Source organism: Serinus canaria, chromosome 4A, assembly GCF_022539315.1.
Source record: "Serinus canaria isolate serCan28SL12 chromosome 4A, serCan2020, whole genome shotgun sequence".
NCBI classification, from domain to species: domain Eukaryota; kingdom Metazoa; phylum Chordata; class Aves; order Passeriformes; family Fringillidae; genus Serinus; species Serinus canaria.
In genome coordinates this window covers 19,106,822-19,121,725 of record NC_066318.1, presented here as the reverse complement: position 1 = coordinate 19,121,725, position 14,904 = coordinate 19,106,822, and the positions used below count along the sequence as shown (strand labels likewise).

The 14,904-nt window shown below is 54.6% G+C and overlaps 1 protein-coding gene and 1 long non-coding RNA gene across 3 annotated transcripts in view; both read left to right on the top strand.

Annotated features, from left to right (window-relative positions):
• The first annotated feature begins 3,636 nt into the window (after positions 1-3,636).
• LOC127059608 (uncharacterized) lies at positions 3,637-5,606 on the top strand. The gene is made up of 2 exons (XR_007777599.1): positions 3,637-3,882; positions 4,294-5,606. It is a non-coding gene; the product is annotated as an uncharacterized LOC127059608 (long non-coding RNA).
• Positions 5,607-9,442: 3,836 nt separating this feature from the next.
• Positions 9,443-14,904, top strand: part of MID2 (midline 2) — a 59,527-nt gene continuing 54,065 nt past the window's right edge. Inside the window, exon 1 of one of the 2 annotated variants that reach the window (XM_009090249.4) lies at positions 9,443-9,521. The gene's annotated coding sequence lies outside the window, so the exon portion shown is untranslated. Of the gene's footprint in view, positions 9,522-9,567; positions 9,591-14,904 lie in introns of those variants that run through there. The other variant, XM_050974393.1, reaches the window with a different exon arrangement.

Below are 14,904 nucleotides of genomic sequence, written 5' to 3'. Positions count from 1 at the left end.
AAAATCCTGCTGAAGCTTTAAAAATAAAAAAAATAAGTGTGAGTGCCCTGATCTGCAGGAATTCGGTGGTGGCTGAAGACTGAGATGCTCGGATAGCTGCACAGTGGTTTGGTCAAGCAGGAGCCTCTCTGGAAAACAAGGAGAAAAACCACCTCCATAACAACACTTCTGAGCCCTTAGATGTGAAGTTTTTACCTTTTATCTCCAACCAAAAGAGTAATATTTTTGTTTTGCCATGTCAGCTGAATGGACCATCCCCAGAGAGTGGGGGGCAGCCGGGATGACCAGGCAGCTCAGCACACTGATCAGCTCTGCTCTAGGTCTCATTTCTGTGGGAATGAAGCACAGGCTGGTGGATGTTCACAGCTTGTGGTGGAGATCCCACCACAACCCTCAGTAAATGGTTTGATTAATCACCTGTCTCAGTCCCTGGCTAGATGGTGACAGTGGGGTGGGGTGACAGTCCCCCTGTTTCTGGGCTCCGCAGAATTCCAGCTACCAGGGGAGGGGCAGCACGGAACAAAAAGACCACAGCAGCATCATGGGCCTGGGATGGCACTGGGTTACTTTATTTGATGTTACACTCCTGGAGTCTCAGGGTCCCAGGCAAGGAGCTGGGGACAAACAGCAGCTTATAAAGGGGGTGTCCTAGGGTGACTGTTATCCCCATTCGTGTGTGTGTAATTTATGCTGGATATTATGTTCTTTGCCTTTAAGACTGGCAGAGTGAAAGTTTTGGTTTGGGCCTCTTATCAGCCACTCCGCGAGACATACAGATAGCACCAGGACTTAGTGCTGCTTTTTTTGCTTTTTGCCCTGCTTTTTGCCTTTGCTCTTGCTTCTGCTTTGCTTCTGCTTCGCTTGCTCTTGCTTCCCCCGCCATTAGTTAATTTAGCTAAACAGTCCAAATTCCTTTCTGGACTGCTTCCCCTGTGTGTACCTGCCGAACCCACTCTGGACTGGGATTTTGGAAACACCGAGAGTTTGCACCCTGTGGCCTGAAGCAGTTGCCCCAGCGCCGGAGGGACTGATAACAGCAACCACCCCGCAGGAGAGACTTTCTGAATTTGTCATCTTTTTCAGAGCGGTGAAAGAGTGGTGTCATCCGGTATTGTCCATTGTGTGTGCCGGGGGGGTGCTGTGATTGTCAAATAAACAGGTTCTTTCCACTTCTCTCCGAGGAATTCTTCCCAAACCGGTTGGGGGGAGGGGCCGTGTGAGTTTGTTGTTTGGAGAAGCCCTTTTCTGGGGATTCTCTCCCAAATTTGCCCTAAACCAAGTCAGGGGGGCAGGTCTCAAGGGAGGATACAGTGTAAGAACTGTGGGTGGAACACAAGGCAGGGAATACAAAGGAGGAAAACTGCTTGGGACAGGAGGAGTTAACAACTGGATGTGGGAGTAAGGGGTTTGAAACTTGGCAGAAAAGTAGCTAAGTAGCAAAAAGATAAACTGACACCTGGCTCAACTGAATAACAAAGGCAGGTCTGTGTCCCTTTAAAATCAGGGGGAGAAAAACCCCAAAAGGACAAATCAAAAAATAACCTTCAAAATAAAAACAAAATACAACAGTCACTCTCCTAATGAGCTGAGTGAATTGTGTTTCCGCTCTGAACTGCTGGTTAATATTCTCAGCTCAGCTCTTGTGCCAGACCTGTGTTAGGTGAAAGAAGCTTTTCCCACTCAGTATCAGTCCCCATGCAAGTTTTCATGTGCTAGACTGGTGTCACCATGGCCTCCACTACAGGAAGTAGCTGAAATTTTGAAGCTTCGCCACAGCTTTTCAGCTTCTCTGCATAGTTTTAGCTCCCATAAGGGATGTCCCTTCCCTTCACCAGCCCCAGCAGCAATGGAGGGGGCAAGACAGTCAGTGTATGTGTACCCCTGTGCATGGTTCCATCCTCCATCTCCCCTTCTTCCTCCTCCAGACTTCAATTTGCCATCAAGCCTGAACATCACTTTAATTTGGAGCCGGCACACACAGCTCTGCTCCCAAGCCCCACGCCTGCAGAGGGAGGAGCAGAGCAGCAGGCAGTGCACCCTGTTGGACCTGCTAGGCCAGGCGCCTGTTCCACAGGGAATTTCTCTCCCGACCGAGGAGTCACAGCTGGCTGGGGGAGGGGTACGGAGAAGAAAGGGCTGGAGCTCAGGGAGGCTTCACTTGAACCTCGCATGTGGACTTGAGGGCTGACAACCTCTCATAAGGGTGCAACCATATCCATGGGTAGGGTCTTCTCCCACCACTCGGCCACATCCATCGATGTCCTTGTCACCACATGCAGCCTCACTTGCTGTGCTTTCAGCATCAGTTGCTTTCCCAGCTCCTCTCACTGAACAGCAGCACATCACGTTATCCTTGAGATGAGCTTCTCTCACTCTGATTTGCATTTTGTTCTATTCTGCAAGGCCTGCCCCAGTCTCATCTGACTGGCTTGCCACAGAGGGACACAATGAGGCAAGATCCACTCTCCAGGCTGCCTAAAAGCTCTTGGCCTGTCTCCTGGCTGGAGAGGAGCCAACTCCCTACCCAGGGCTGTGTCCAGCTCTCTCCCTGCGTTTCAGCTGTTCCTAAGGTTAGCTGCCTCCCAGGAGACCTGCCTGCTCCTGTTGCCCAGATAAACATCTGGGCTTCACCCAATGCAGTCTCGCCATCCTCACACCTGTGCCCTGGCAGCTGCTCTGCCTGTGCCATCTCTGGGGAGAGACTGTGGGCAGCCAGCCCACGCTGATGTGTAAAACGACGTAGCCTCTATCTCACATCCTGATTCAGTAAATGCCCTTGATGTGCCTTTTGCTCCCTCCTCTGCCTCAGTAACAAAGACAGGGCTGTTCAGGAACATGAGTTATTTACTGAGGGTGGGCAGCGGGCTCAGGACAGCCTCATGAGCCCCACACACAGGGATGGGCACCTGCACAGCCAAAACAGGAATCCTGCTCTGGCAAACCTCAGTCCTTGTCTTCTCAGTTCCCTGCCCAGCAGTGCTCCTACCCAGAGGTCCTACTGTGAACCCCAAGGGAGGATGTGCTGTCATTTGTCTCTCCTTAAATTCCCTCAAGCTCAGCATTCATTTTTTTTCTCTCTACTTCCAGCTGATGAGGTGTTAACAGGGAGGAGGAATCACTTGCTGCGTGCTGCATGCAGGGGGGTAGGGGAATATATAAGCTGGGAGAGCACATCTTTCCTTTTTGGAAAGTCTTTGATATCCTTTGAGTGCAGATGATGACTGTTGAGGAAATTTTGAGTGCTCTGAAGTGAGCATATTGCTTTTCTCTGGTTATAAGCCTGACTTAGGTCTTATTAAGTGCATATTTGCTTTGTTTGATTACTAAGATCACCTAATGTTGGAGTGAAAAAACTATAGTAGTGGAATACCTGTTACCTGTCAGTGTGTGAGGCTCAAAGAAAGTGGGAGGTTCATGTAAACATGGAAGGGCTGCCCTGAGTGTGTGTGAGCCGTAAGCTGGGAAGGGGGAATGCTCCTTGCAGCATGGTGAGTCAGGGCAGCTCTGGTGATGCCAAGAGCTGGCTGGGGTTGAGGAAGGCTGGTTTGGCTGCTGAAAGGTGGCTTCTCTTTTGCACAGCACAGGGGTTAACTGAAGCATTCCCCAAGCCGGTGTGGTCACTGTGGGAGCCTGTCATGGTTTAAGAGGAAATGAAGTTTTTTGTGATGGTGTGGGCAAGCCAATCGGTGTTCAGATTTAATATTGGCACCTGGTTTGTCCACTGAGGGCATGGATACGCCTCTGAGAACACAGGGGTTAAAAGCTGTGATCTCCCAGGGGAACTTCCTCTTTGAGTTCCGCTTGGGACTGAGCAGACCCTCAACCCTCCCTGCCCGGCCGAGCTGGGCGGGTGGGGGAGGGGAGCCATGTGGCCGGAGGGAGGTAGGCCAGGCCTGGGCCCAAGGGTGGAGGAGAACATTGTAAGGGCTTCGGGCAGCCATCCCCCATTCCCCCCCCCCCCCCCGGAGAGAGGGAGAGAGAGACAGAGCCAGCACCTGTGATAGTGGCCCGGCGTGAAGGAGAAGGGGGGGGTGCCCAGCAGGGCAGCCAGGCGTGGGAGTTGATGAAGTAAACCGGCAGAGCCTGGGACTTTTAACCCCTCTGAGGAAGATGGGAACCTTGCAAAAGCTGAGTCTTCCTGAAGTTGATGAGATTGAGAAGATGTTGAGATTGAGGAGATGTTGAGAAGAATTCTAGGTGGGAGGAGATGATGGAGTGGCTTTGGGCTGGACTTTTCTTGTGTAGCCACAGCAGAACCACGGGTGTTTCTGTGACGCAGAGACTGTGTTCTAGGGGGAGGCGATGGCTCAGAGCCAGGAGAGTGCGGTGATGTGGAGGAGTGAACAGAGACGACAGGCAAGGAGAGTGGTGGTGGTGCCCTCCGCTTCGAAGAAGAGAAGAAGAAGAAGATGATCTCTGTTCAAGAGACCCCTCGGCCCCAGGGGGTGAAATTTGGGGGGGACAAGTGTCCCAAAAGGAGAAGGACTGTGCTCCCTTTGGAACTGGTCAAAGTATCCTTAAAATGAAAAACCCTAGAAGCAGCTCTGATCCATGTGCAGTGGTGAGAGCACTGGACATGGAAGTCATGTGGTGCAAGAGGGACTCCTCTCTCCTTGAGGAACTGAGAATTGATTATCTAAAGGCTGGCAGTGGAATTGGAAATTTGGTGGGGGGAGGAGGAAGAATTTGGAAGGTTTTCATCTTATGTTCTATTGTGTTTTGTGTGTCTTCCTTTGTAGTTGTAGGTTAATAAATGTTTTTTTTTTCCTTTTAACCTTAAGTTGGAGCCTGCTTTGCTCTGTCTCTGATCATATCTCACAGTAGGTGCCAGGGAAGTAGGTGTTCTCGTGGGGGCACTGGCATTGTGCCAGGCTCAAACGATGACAGAGCCCCATGACAGCAGCCTGAGCTATCCTTGGCTAAGACCTGGTGAATGCAGGTGTGGTGTAGCCTCCTTTTCCCTTTGTGCTGTCACAGGGATATTTGTGTACAAAGAGACATTCTCAAATGCAGCTTTGGAAATATATCAGAGGAAGGAGAAATTCTCATAAAAACACATTAGAAATCTCTGGGCTTTGAGAGCCAATATTCCCCTTGGATGCTCCATTGAGCAGGTCCAGCAGCCTGAAATCGAGTTCATGGGGAACATTCCAGCAGCACTGCCCTGCTCCTTGCAGTGATGTCCCACTGAGTGCAGTGCTGCTCTGCAGTGCGTGACCTTGGGAGTAACTTCTGTACTTCCTTCTTGTTTTATTTCCTACTCAACTGATTGTTTAGGGATCAAAATCGTGTCCTTGGGTATGGAGGCTGGTAAACCGGCTGGGAAAAAGCTTACCCCACTCCCCTGGAGGGACAACCGTTAAGCAACCACCTCTAGGTCATGGTGAGGAAAAAAAATCTTCCTCCAGAATGTATTGTTGCTGTATGTTGATTCCATGTATTCCATTGGCCCTTCCCCTTGGTTCTGCTCCTGTGCCCTCATCTCTCTCATTCTGATGTTCTGCTCCATCCCTCACCATCTCGATATAAATCCCTGCCATGAGTGAGTTCTTGGGGCCTGGACCTTCTGCAGTAAGAGCTCAATAAAGACTCTCTGTGGAACCCCACAGGAAGACTCCATCCCTTCCTTCTGCGTGGCTTGTGACTGAAATCACTCAGTGGGAGCGAGATGTGCCTGTATGCCCAGGAGGTTTTTTAAAGCCACTTCTCTGGGAAGGTCGCGGCACTCGGCCACCTCTGCCCACCGCAATGCTCGAGTGCAAGGCTGGACAGGCTGGGGCCCCTTTCCATCCACGGGCTGGTACAGGTGCAGCTCAGACCAGCACAGCTGGCTCTGTGCAGGGGATGTGGTGCAGAATGCAGAATTACAGGAGTGTGACACTGACCCCTGAGCTCCGCAAGCACCATGCAGGTGTTTCCCACATGAATGTGCGACAGCGAGGACTCACAGCCCAAGGAAGCCAGGGAAAAGTACGGGCAAGGTGTCATCCCTCTGCATGCCTGACCTGAGGGACTCAGGAGCCTTTTCCTTGGCACAACAGGGATTTGTGAGCAAATCTGCTGCTGAGCTCCAACATGGGAGAGTGCAAATGGCATTGGCAGTACACAGATGTGCAGGAGATGGCTGGAAACTTGGCTGGATAGTTTTCACCTACCAAAGCCTGCCTCCTTTCCCTCTTGAGGGTCCTGGGGAGGGGAGGCAGAGCAGGCGATTGCTCACAAACATGGTGACACAAAAATACTGTGACCCTTCTGAAAGAGCTGGACTGGATTGGGGAGCATCCAGGGTTGGTTTGAATGCAGAAAAGGGATGGACTTGGGAAAACAGACTTTCCTCTTCAGAAATCAGCCCTCAGAGCCTGTGGAGCAGCTCATCTGGCTGCTGGGGCTTTGGCAGATCTGTCAGACCACGGGGCCTTAACAAAGGTCTTAATATTGCCACTGAGCCCTTATGTGAGGATGTGTAATTCCGTGCTGTTATCCAGCAGAGTAAATTCCAGGCCAGACGAGTACTCCACCTCCCTCACCATGGGAGAGAGGTGGAGCTGGTAGCAGGCTCTGAAATTCCAGGCCTCAACATGAGGTGGTGCACAGTACCCACTTCGATCTCTGCTCTGCCGCTCCCTTCGCAGCAGGAGGGAGCGAGAGCAGAATGCCTTTGGGGAAGAACTGGGGATAAAGGAGATGCTAGTGAGAACTGGAGGAATGAAACTATCAAAATGTAGAAAAGAATCGAGGAGAAATTCTTCTGGGGGAATTCATCCATCCAGCCCTGCTCATCTCCACACTGCCTGCCTGCTCTTCAGAGGGAGTGGGAAAAGGGATGCAGAACTTAAAAGGATTTTTTTCCTCTGTGCTTTTCACTGGAAGAACAAATTTTCAAGGGGGAATCCTGCTTTATAACCTCGTGTTATTTATTCAGTCGACATCCCAGGCACATGGCACCACTCAAGTGTTTCCATTCCTGTCTGTTCAATGTGGATGTGAGTGCAGACCAGCCTTGGGCAGGAAAATCACAATTCCCTGACTCCAAGCAACACACTCACAGCAGAAACTGAGATGGTCCCTATTCAAAATGCACAGGTCCTAGAAGGGCTGCTGAGCACTTGCCACTCTGCCCACTCTGTGGGCAGATGATCTCCCCTCCCTGGACTACTCAGCACATCAATGTGAAGAGCTTTACTCTCTCGCTGCCCTGCAGCTCCTTAAAGTGCCATTTGAACCCTATCCCTTCTGTGTTTTGAGTATATGCACAGACACAGCACCACAATAATTGTAAATATTTGCCCAAGGTCATCTCTGCCGATTAATGCAGGATCCCAGCTAATCCGGCACCCATCAGGCCTCAAGGGAGGCTGGCATCTGCAGTGATCCATGAGGAAAACTGTCTGAGGGACTTAAATATACTGCATCTCTGAGCTATGGTCTGGTGGGTCCCAACCCACTCTGGGCCTTGGCATTGGGTCTGTTTGGCAGCTGGAGCCGTAGCTGCACACATCCAGCACAGCCCCACAGCTGGGAGTGCCAGCAACAGCCAGATCTGCAGAGCAGAGGAGCCACAGGGGCTGATCTCCACTGGGGCATCCCAGCAGCTGCTCCAGCCCCACGAGCTGCTTTCCAGTGTGCAGAGGAGACGCTGAGACTGATCTCTGCTGTGCCACCCCTGCAGCTGCTCCATTTTGGGGTGAGGCTGGCACTGGAGCTGGGAGCTAGAGGGACATGGGCACACTGGAGCTGGCCACCACTGCGCAGTGCCACCATCTGGGCTTTGTGGCTTTGTGTCCCTGGCTGCTGTGGGAAGAAGGCCGAGGCTCTCAGATATCGGGGCTGAGCTGCCACTGGTATCTGCACTACAGCACTGCAGTGAGTGCTGGGCAGTCAGGTTGTCACCCAGAGACCCTTGGTGGTGGGACTTTGTTGTGACCTCCAGCCATCTGCTCATTGCCACTGGTCTCAGTTCCCTGCAGCCTGATGTGCCGTGTCTAGGAGCTGCATATCTCTGCTGTTGCCCAGCCACAGGCTCCAGCTCTGCTCAGAGCCTGAACCTATCCCTGGCTACCTGCTGTGGGCTACGGGTGGCTCTGAATTTGGAAAAGCGGCTTTAATTTCCTGCCTGTCCAAGGGTCAGAGGATAGGGCTCTGGTCAGGCTGTTCACTCACCTCACATTGCTCTGCACAGGTACGTAGAGAAAGGCTGGTCCCAGGAAGGCTCTAGATTCTGTGATTTGGCCACAGCTGCCTGGGCTGTGCTTTCACTGCTAGAAAATTAGAGATGGGGCTTAATGCAAACAACATGGTGCATATTAACTCCCCTGTTGTAAGACCCTGATGGAATTTGTGATCCCTCTGCACAGTGAACCAGGTAAGAACCATGCCAGCCATGGTGGTGGAGGTAGCCTTGGCTGCTCAGCAGCCTTGCATGTGTTCTGTCTCACTGGAGAGCCACAGCCGCACAGCTGCCAAGTGCTCAGCGTCCGCCCGGACCAACACGGTGCCTGTCTGTGTGTGTGCAGTGATGATGGCGCTCAGGGCACGCAGGAGGCACCTGCTGGTCCCGGCTCACAGAGCCTCCTCCAGCACCTGCCGGCAGCTTGCCCGGTCTCACCTTCAGATCCACCAGGATCCTGGATGTATTTTTCCTCAGGTTTATTTTTAAAAGACGGCTCATTTTACACTCTGGGCAGCCTTCAAATATAAATAACCTGTGCCACATGTCCCCATATTATGAAGGAATAAATTACAGTTCTGGATTCCCTCTCCCATGTTTCCCTTTGAAGTTATTGCTGTGGATACATTTATATGTGCACTTTGCACGTAACAATCCAACCTTACCCAGAGCTGGTTTGCTGGTATGGAGAACACTGGGTGGGATGCCCCTTTGTGAACCAGGTGGTAAAAACCCCATTTAATTCATTTTTCACTTTGAAAAAAATAAATGTGTTGAATGACCCGCTGTCAAGGTACCAAGTTTCACCATAAACACGCAGACATACAGTGCCATGCATGGGAACACACAGCTCCCCACATCTCATAGGGACACACACTGCCCCCTGCCCCATAAGGACCCACGCTGCCTCCAAACCCACAGGAAAACCGAGTGCCCCTCATCCCCCGGGAACACGCACTGTCCCCCGCCCCAAGGGAGCACACAGTGTCCCCAGTCCACAGAATATGCACTACCCCGACCCCAGAGTGGCACGCAGTGTCCCCAAAGTGAGACGCAGTGTCCCCAGAGGGGTATGGCAGTGTTCCCGGAGTAGCACGCAGTGTCCCCAGAGGGGTACAGCAGTGTCCCCAGAGTGGCACGCAGGGACCTCACGCCCCGCGGAGCTGCCCAAGCCCCGGCGCGCTCCTAGCGCCGCTGCTGAGGCCTCACCTGCGGCAGGGCGGGTCAAGAGGGAGGGGCGGGGCCGCGCGCTGGTTTTGGCCCCGCCCCGCCCTCCCCGCGCGCGCCGCCGCCGCCGTGTCCCCGCGCCTCCAAGATGCCCGGGCAGCGGCAGGGAGGCTCCCGCGGGCCGCCGGTACGTACCGTCGGCACCGGGGCGGGCGGGCGCACCGGGGCGGGCAGGGGGGGCTCGCGCGGGCCGCCGGTAGGTACCGACATCGGGGCGGGAGGTGGCACCGAGTCGGGGAGGGGATGCCGCGACCCACTGGTAGGTACTGGGGCGGGAGGAAGCACCGAACCGGCCGGCGCGGCCCTTCCCGCGGGTTTGCAGCAAGTGGCGGGGCGGGAGACTGCCGCCCTTCCCGGGAGCCATTGCCGGCTCCCCCCGCTCCCGATCGCCTCTCCCCGTTGCCGAGTGTATCTGCTAGCCGGCTCCGTCACCTTCCGCCGCTTACCGGGGAGACCCGAGTGGCCTGTCCCCGCTCGGGCCTTCCCGTTCCCCCGGTTCGCCGAGAGCCGTCCTGCTGGGGAGCGGCGGTACGTTACCGGTGGAGCGGATACGAACTCGCCGGCTCCTGGCTCCTCGCCCGCGGCTTTAGGGATCCCGCGCGCCTCGTCATGCCCCCGCCGTTCCCCCTCGCCCCGGGTTTTACGGTGGTTACTGTCCTATTCCCTCTCACTGCTCAGCCCCGTGCCAGCTCCCGGCGGTTTGTAGTGCCGGGCTGTCGTCGCCGGTGCGGGGCCGGTGCTGCCCTAATCCTGCTGCCCCCCCCCCCCCCCCCCGCCATCCCTTCCCCCAGCGCGGCTGTAATCTGATGAACTCCAGGGCCACGGAAGTTAATCGGTAGCGGGCTCCGTGACCGGCGCTTTGGAAGCCGCAGAGGAGACACACGGCTACGTGTGGGAGGTCTGCCAGCGCTGCCCCCGGGCACTGGGGGCCGGGAGACGTTTCCGGGGTGCTGCCCGCACTTTGGGGTGTCACTGCTGAGCTGGCAGCGGAGTGTGTTTGTTTGTGCCAAGGATCTGTGCCGCTGCTGGAAAACGTGCCCAAGTGTCACCTCGTTCTCCCGCTTTATTTTCCTGTTTTGCCTCAAAAAACATCCCAACCGCAGGTTTACTGCCCCTGTGTGCACAGCTGGCGAGGGTTGGAGTCCGGTGAAGGGCCGTTCTGCCCAGCGGTCTGCGGAGTTTCCGGCGAGGGCAGATGGCTCTGCTTGCTCCGTCATTCTCTCAAGTCCGGACACGCCGGCGTTAATGGCTCCTGCCCTTCCTGGCTGCCGCCCAGGTCTCCCCAGCCAGCCCGGAGGTTTCGGCTCGGCTTTTTGTTGTCGGAAGGCGGCTTCAAGGAGACCGGCTCTGCCGGAGGAGCTGCCGCAGCCGGGTGGGAGCTGGCAGCGGTGCCTGGCGGAGCACAGGGCACTGTTGGCTCCCAGATGGCAGGGGGGCATCATCGGGCAGTGTCTGGCAAACCTGGGAGGTGTCACCGACCTGTCGGCCTGCCGGCGGGGCGTTGAGTGTGGGCTCGAGCTGCTCCCAGACGATTCTGCACTGCCCTTCTCTCCTGTACCCCGGCTGCAGTGGGTAGTGACCCTCAGTCTGTGCTGGAGGGGCTGTGCAGAGCTGCCTCTTCTCCCCCGGGTGTCATGGGCTCTGTGCTGAGGATGTCTGTACTGCATACCGTTGAGGAGCAGACTCTTGTGCCCCTGACCAGGTAGTAAAGGGGTAGTAAAACTGGCCACAGAACGGAGGGAGGGAAGGAGGGAGGCTGGCCCAAGCAGCAGTGCTGGAATACTCTCACACCAAGGGGATGTTCCCTGAGGATGCTCCTGGGAAGAGACAGTAAATGCAATAGCAATACAAGGGGGAAGGATGAATTGATGCCAACGACAGCAGCAGCTGTCTCGGTTCAGGCAGGTGGCTACAGAGCCCTGGATGTGCCGGCTGCTGCGATCCAAGCTGGGTCTGTACCCTGTGCAGCCTTCCATGGCGGCTGGGAGGCCCTGCCTGTGCACAGCCCACATCCTGCCTGGTTTGGAAGTGCTGCTTTGCAAAAGAGATGGAGCTGCAGTGGGTGATAAATCCCTGCCTTGCAAAGCGTGCACCAGGTGAATTGTGCTGGCCTCTGAGATACAGGCACGGCTCAGGGGTGTGTGTCAGTGTGTGTGCCAGTTTGTGAGCAGAGTGGGATTGGCCCTGGGACCATGTGAGATTGATAAATGACTTAGTTTTTAAGCCAGGATTATGTTGTCTCCTGCTCCATCCTCTCCAGGGATGGATAGGTGTTTCCAAACCCACACTGTGACTCCCCTGAGCTCTCTGTGGGTTTCTGAACTGTCAGCTGAGGCTTCTGTAGTGTGGAGGGGCGCCTGGAGCCTTTTAGCTCTTGGGTCAACCCCTGGCTTGAGGGGGTTCGTGCATCCCTAAGGCTGGTCACTGGAGAGACCAAGGCTCTCCCTTCAGAGATGCTGGAACCAGAGCTGTCTCTGCAGGCTGCACAGCTGGTTCATTAAAGGAAGCTGATGAGGTGATTATTTTGTTCTTCTGGAAGGAGTTGCTGCTGGCGATTACAAACCCACCTTAGCCTGCTCGGAACCCCTCTGAGGCTGGTGCTCCCCACATTGGGGTGAGAGGCTCTGTGGCTGCTCCCCTGAGCTGCGTTCTGGAGGGGGACAAAGCCTTGGGGAGGCTGGAGCCTGTGTTGCTGCTTTCCCTTGCTTTTAGTGTTCTTTGCTTGGAAAGCGAATGTGTGTTGCAGCCTAATGAGTGCCTGGCTGTGCCATTAGGCAGCCCTGGCAGCCCCTCTGAGCAGTGAGCACCCACACGGGGATGCTGATGACCAGCCTCGGGCTGCTGCTTCCAATGCCATGGCTCGCTACTGTGGAGCCTGGGTCCCAGAAATGCCAGGGCCAGGAGGTCAGCAGCAGCAGAATGGTGTGTCTGTGTGGCTCTGAAAGGCGCCTTGTGCTGTGCCAGGGCAGGGGGCTCCAGTGGCGTGTAGGGAACGTCTCACCCCTCGGACCCTGCGCGCCTGCGTGTGTTCCTACACGGTGCTGGAAACATTGGGTTGGACCTTTGTGCCAGCAGCCATGGATGTGCCTCTCATCCTCGGGAGCAGGAGGGGCATGGTGCTGAGCCCAGAGCTTGTGGCTGTGTCATCCTTCAAACAGTGTGGGGCACAGCTAGGCATGCTGCAGCCCTGGCTTTTGGAGAGCCAGTGATGGGGCCCTGCTGATGCTGGCAGGATGTGGTGGCTTCAGCATCTGCCTTTTCCTGTCTTTGTCCCAGCCTCTGGCCCAGGGAGCCTGGCCAGTGGCAGAACCGCCCTTTTTGTGCCTCTGGATGCACTGCACTTTCTCAGGAAACAGCCAGTTGTGTTTGCTGGCAGTCCATCACTCTGCCCTGCTCTGGCCCCCTGCCCTGGGGCCAGGTGGGTCTTGTGACCAGGATGGGGACACCCTTGCCCTTATTTTCTGGGGCTGCCAGCTCACTGCTGTGGGGAAGGCAGCCCCCAGAAATGCCTTTTAACACAGCAAAGACAGGTGTGGGTTGCTGGCCTCTAGACCTTGCTCCAGTGTGGGAAGGGGGCTGGGTCACAAAAATCTGGGATGCTGGTGGGAGGGGTCAGGCTGGACCACTTTTTATCTTCTTTTCATGCAGTCTCAGCACTGTTGTGCCAGTCAGCCTCCTTGCAGCTCACTGATCCGCATGTCACTGTGGGCTTGGCTTTCCTCCCCCAGCAAACAAACCTGAAGTGCCCTGGGTACCAGGAGGGCAGGGGATGTCTCCTGTCTTTCAGTGCTGCTGCCATCCCTGTCACAGAATCATAGACTAGGCTAAGTTGGAAGGATCAGTAAGGATCATCAGGATTAGTAAGTCCAATTCCTGGCCCTGCACAGACACCCCAAGAATCTCATCATCTGCCTGAAAGTGTTGTCCAAGTGCTTTATGAGCTCTGGCAGCCTTGGGGTCATCACCACTTCCCTGGGGGGCCTGTCCCAGTTTTTAATCACCTGCTGGGTGAAAGAAACATTTCCTGATGTCCAACCTAAATATCATGTCCCTGTCTCCCTTTCCCTCCCCCTAAATGATGTCTCTCTCTCCTGTGCGTGTTTGCTCACAGGGGATGTGGGCTGTCCCAAATGTCCCCTGGTGCTACACCAGTGCCCCACTGCAGGTGCCATCAGGTCCCCCATTGCCCAGGTGTGTGGGAAAGCTTGGTGTGTTCTGTGTCTGCTCCCACTGCAGCCAAAGCTGCCCTGGCATGATCCAGGAGCATTTTGGACTGTGCTGAATTGGGAGAGTCTGTCTTAAAGTAGAAAAGGCTGGTGGTGATTCTGATGATGATTCTGTTTGTTATTGAAGGGGAGGCTGCCTAGGAGGTCCCAGCGAGGGGGCACTGCTGCAGGAGACCAACGCTGCTGCCAGATCTCCCAACTGGGTGATGCCATCTGGTTTGCTTCCTTTTGGGCATTTCCCATGGGATTTCTGCCCTTGGACAGGAAAAGGGGGCGGGTGGGATCTGGCTGGAATGGAATCTCAGCCAGAGCAGTCTGTGAATGAATGGGGATGCTGCTGTCACTGTTTGGGTCAAACAATTTCCAAATTTTTTACTCTCAGTAGAGTGACTGAAGGGAAATGGGGGAGAGGGAGGAGAGGGGGAGGAGGGGAGAGTTGTGGGGGTCGGGTTGTTTGTTTGGAGGAGTTGTAGTTTTTTACTTTTCTGGAATTTTTTTACACATGTTGCAGTTGGATGCTGCAAGCTCTGAGGTCTCAAAACTGTATTTTCTAGATCTCACTGTCTGGTGACTGCTAGAGAAAGAAAACCCACAGGCTTGTGAAAAGCCAGTGTGATAAATAAGTGGAAACTTGCTGCATCACTGAGACTCTTGAGGGCAGATCCAAGGGATTTGTGCTGCATCCATGCAGGAACACATTCAGCAGGTCTGTGTGCCAGCTGTGTCAGGGATCCCCCCAGGTTCACACACGTCCGTGGGATTCCAAATGAAAGGGCTCCTTGCCTCTGCAGAATGTCATTATTGTGTTTATAACTGAGATTTGTGTCTCAGAGAGAAATGAATTGCTCAGTCTATTTCTTGTTTTGCAGATGCAAGATATCGACTAGTACACAAACACAATTTTGAGTTGGTTGACAGAAGGGGAAAAATTGCATTCAGGCAGGAGGCAGAGGTCTGACTGGAGTGGGGTTGTGTGGGGCAGAAGGGAGGTGACAATGTGCCAGCTGTCACAGGTGCAGCCTGCAGCATCCTCTGACACCACAGCAGCAATACTGAGGAATTAATTAGGTTTCTTTTTCAAAGAGACACACAGAGCAGCTTAAATGCATTTTATGGATGATCCTCAAAGAACCCCACAAACCTGGTTGTATAACAGGACCGAATGCAGCGAGGCAGGGAAGGGTGGTCTCAAGGATGGTCAATAACCCAGAGCAGGGGTGGCCTGGGGCAGTAGCAGTAGCCTTTGAGCTCAGGGTGTGGGGCTGTGAGCAGCTGCTGTTGTTC